The sequence below is a fragment of the Saccopteryx leptura genome, chromosome 1 (genome assembly GCF_036850995.1).
Source record: "Saccopteryx leptura isolate mSacLep1 chromosome 1, mSacLep1_pri_phased_curated, whole genome shotgun sequence".
NCBI classification, from domain to species: Eukaryota; Metazoa; Chordata; class Mammalia; order Chiroptera; family Emballonuridae; genus Saccopteryx; species Saccopteryx leptura.
Window position 1 is genome coordinate 293,849,838 of NC_089503.1, and position 4,124 is coordinate 293,853,961.

At 49.3% G+C, this 4,124-nt stretch overlaps 1 non-coding gene across 1 annotated transcript; it reads right to left on the reverse strand.

The window, feature by feature from the left end:
* Positions 1 to 610: 610 nt before the first annotated feature.
* TRNAS-GGA (transfer RNA serine (anticodon GGA)) lies at positions 611 to 686 on the reverse strand. The gene has a single exon. It is a non-coding gene; the product is annotated as a tRNA-Ser (tRNA).
* Positions 687 to 4,124: the final 3,438 nt, after the last annotated feature.

The following is a 4,124-nucleotide window of genomic DNA, read 5'->3' on the forward strand; positions in this document are numbered from 1 at the left end:
GTGAGCCACACAGGAGGCGAGGCAATTGCATTCCTAATCTTCCTCCCGTGTCCTCACTTTACTGTGAGAAATTCATTTCAGCAACTATGAGGCTCAAACACACTATCGTAGGAAAGCAGCCAGGGAAGGGAGGTGCCTGTAAGGGAGCCAATCACCACCCCGCTCCCTGGAGGGGGAACTCATCCCACAAAATCCCCTTCCCGTGGCTGTTTCCACACTAGCGCTGGGGTGCAGGGGAGGAAGGCATCAGCTCCTGATAACACCTAGCACAATGTCACCTTGTAGGGTTTCTAAATGGAAAGACGCATTACAGGGCCTTTTTTTTTTTTTTCCCCCTGAAGCTGGAAACGGGGAGAGACAGTCAGACAGACTCCCGCATGTGCCCGACCGGGATCCACCCGGCACGCCCACCAGGGGCGATACTCTGCCCCTTCGGGGCATCGCTCTGCCGTGACCAGAGCCACTCTAGCGCCTGAGGCAGAGGCCAAGGAGCCATCCCCAGCGCCCGGGCCATCTTTGCTCCAATGGAGCCTTGGCTGCGGGAGGGGAAGAGAGAGACAGAGAGGAAGGAGGTGGGGGGGTGGAGAAGCAAATGGGCGCTTCTCCTATGTGCCCTGGCCGGGAATCGAACCCGGGTCCTCCGCACTCCAGGCCGACGCTCTACCGCTGAGCCAACCAGCCAGGGCTACAGGGCCATTTTAAAGATTCTGTAATTCCTCTCTTATAGGAAGACTACGTGAGGTTCCAGGTGGGCTGATGGGGGCCAGAGCTTGGAGGCTTTTACACCCTGGCCTCTGTACTTGTCCCTGTGGCAGAGACAAGACTTTCCTGTTGAGCTCCCTCCTGCCTCACAGCCCTGAGCACCAAATGAGGCTCTGAGCCACACTTCCAGTCAGTCAGGGGCGGAGTCACCGATCCGCGCCAGACCGCAGACTCCCCCGCTGCCTGGGCTGCTGCAGGAAGAGACAGATCACCATCCTGGCCTGGAATCCCAGAGCTGCCTCTTTACTCTTGGACCTTCTATGCTGAGAGTTGAGGTACTCCTCCCTCCTTCCCCGCCTCCTCCTAACAGTATTGCCCACTCACCCACAGCCCCTTGGTGCCAGCCACTCTTCTCACTCTTCTAAGTACTTTCACATGTGTACTAACTAATGTGGTCCTTGCAGCAACTCTGGAAGTGAACATTATTATCCCTTCTTTATGAGGAAGAAAGAGTCCCTGCTGCCCTGGCCGGTTGGCTCAGCGGTAGAGCGTCGGCCTGGCGTGCAGGAGTCCCGGGTTCCATTCCCGGCCAGGGCACACAGGAGAAGCGTCCATCTGCTTCTCCACCCCTCCCCCTCTCCTTCCTCTCTGTCTCTCTCTTCCCCTCCCGCAGCCAAGGCTCCATTGGAGCAAAGATGGCCCGGGCGCTGGGGATGGCTCCTTGGCCTCTGCCTCAGGCGCTAGAGTGGCTCTGGTCGTGGCAGAGCGACGCCCCGGATGGGCAGAGCATCGGCCCCTGGTGGGCGTGCCAGGTGGATCCGGTCCGGCGCATGCGGTGGTCTGTCTGACTGTCTCTCCCCGTTTCCAGCTTCAGAAAAATACAAAAAAAAAAAAAAGGGTCCCTGCTTTTCGACATAGGCCACAGGAGCTGGCGTTAGCGTGGTGCCCTCTGCTTCCTCTTCCTTTTATTTCCACTCTCTTCCTCCCTGCCTGCGCTCCAGTCGGCTGCTCTGATGTGTTGGCTGTGTACTGTTTGTGGAGGTTCTTGCAAAATGTGTCATTTTTAATGTACACAAGCAGTTGGGCTCCTTCTCTTCCTCGTTTTTGTCTTCCCACGCATCTACCCATACCTGGTACCTCCCAGAGAACTGGTGTGTCCCGTCTCCACCTCAGCCTGCTCATCCATCCCACACTGAGACATCAGGAGTGGGTCCAACTCTTCAGCACCGCAAAGATAGTAAGCGGCCATCTAAGTATGGCCACGTGTGAGAATTTCTCTAGGGCTCATGCTCAGGAGCAGGACCGCTGGGTCATGGCGTCCACGATGCCTGATCTGTCTAAACATCCAGCACCAAGTCATCTGTTCACGCATCAGCAGAGCCCGGGGTCCCCTCATGAGGCATTAATCAGCTTTCTGATGTTTGCAGTTCTTGTGAGTATAAAGTGACTTCTCATTATTCTAATTAGCCTCTCTTAATTACCCATGAGTTTGTGTATATCTTGTCAGATTATTGGGTTTCCTCTTCCAGGAATAACCGATTCAATGTCCTTTGCTTTTTTTTTTTTTTTTTTTTTTTTTGGTTTTCCAGGTTCCTGTCTTCTCGTTGACTGGGCAGAATTACTTGTCATCTGGGTCTCTCTTGTTAGTTTTAGACACGGAAACTGGCTTCTTCTGATTTTCTTGTTAATTCTATTAACTCTTTTAACTCTGTCCATGGAGGTCTTTGGGGTCAGAACTTGTGATGCTGTCAGCCCATGTGGCTCATGCTTTGTGTCCACGGTTTAAGTTCTTCTCCACCTCTGGGTCAGAGGTATTTTCCTATATTTACCCTATAAACTTTATGGTTGCACCATATACATCAAGGCCTTTGTTTCAAGTCTACCTTTGTTATGTGGTGCTAGCTTTAGTTATACATATAATGATCGAGCTGTTTGTCCTTCCCTTTGATCCGCAAGCCCTGTAATTTCTAAGTCTACAACAGCCTTATTCATTCAAGCAGTTTGTATCCCAAAGTACTGGCACAAGCCACAGCCTGCTGTTCACAGAGATGGACACTAGAGGGCACACCTCTTTGTGACCTTAAAACCATGAGCTTAGACCAGGGTTCTCAAAGGGTGCACCCTATGGTATTCCAGAGAAATATGTGCCTGTTGGGGACCAAAAAACCAACAGGGTTTTTGGAGTTTAGATGTTTGGGGGACAGGTGTGGGGAATTGGCTGTAAACTGACAGTCTGCCCAACCCCCCACCTCACTCACCTGATTAGGTTGCAAAAGGCTGTTAAGCTGTGGTGCTGGATTGTTTATACTACCCCCCATGTTCCCTGGAAAGACTGGAGGCAAGTTTCTTCTATCCTTTGTTTGGTGTCAAGTTAAGATGATATGTAGGGTGGGGGTTTTCTGCACTCAGCACAATTAAGAGTAAAAAGAGAGGAATTCTTCAATGTATTAATGAGGAAGTCAGTTTGGCCTTTCAAATATATGCTCAAACATTGAAGAAATCACTAGGACACATCAGGCTCACGTTTCTTGTAAACACAAGAATGATAAAACTTAACACATTTGCACCGGGGCCTGCCAAATTTACTAAATGTTACTAAGAATGTATCTATAAAAAGATAACTTTTGTGTCATTTTTTAACCCTTTTTACAAATTCTAAAAAGCATAACAAAAAATGTAACATAAAAAGTTTTAATGTCAGAATAAATTTAATTTTGTCGTATTTATTTCATTTAATTACCATAAAAACACGCTTGGACTTTTTTTTAATATTTGACTTATAAGTTTGAGTACTGGCTTAGATAAATGACTGTCGACTCCCAACATCATTTTTTCATCTGAAAAATGGGTACGGCAGCCGTGAGGGTTCTTACAAACAACTGCATGCAAAGTGCCCCGGACAGGCAGGCCTTCCTTTCTCAATGTCAGCTCTCATCAGCACCGCCTCTCCTCTTCCCTTCACAGTTCCTCGAAGGCCACTGTAAGCCTTCGTCCTACTATGCACCCACATCATTCCAAACAAACAAAATGCATCCTCTTCCTGTGCTAAGTATAATGTTTACAAACATATAGGACTCGGGTTGAAATAGACATTCAAAGATTTGTCCACTGCAATACTGCCACATTGGGGTGGGGGGTTCTTCCTATTTTGAAGCATTTTCTAAAGGTCTGAAATATTTTTACCATATTTTACCATTGGGTCATGACACTTGGTGGATAAAACAGCTCAGCCTTCCCTAACCCAGAGCTGAGGACTGGAATGTGTAAAGCCAACAGCACCAAGATGTGAATGTAAGCACACCGACCAGGCCCGAGAGCCCAGCGCCACTGCCACATACTCCGCAGCTGGTTGTGGTGATCATCGACTGGAAAGCTGGTACACAGGACCCCGAGACCACCATTCAGGAAGAAGACACACAGGG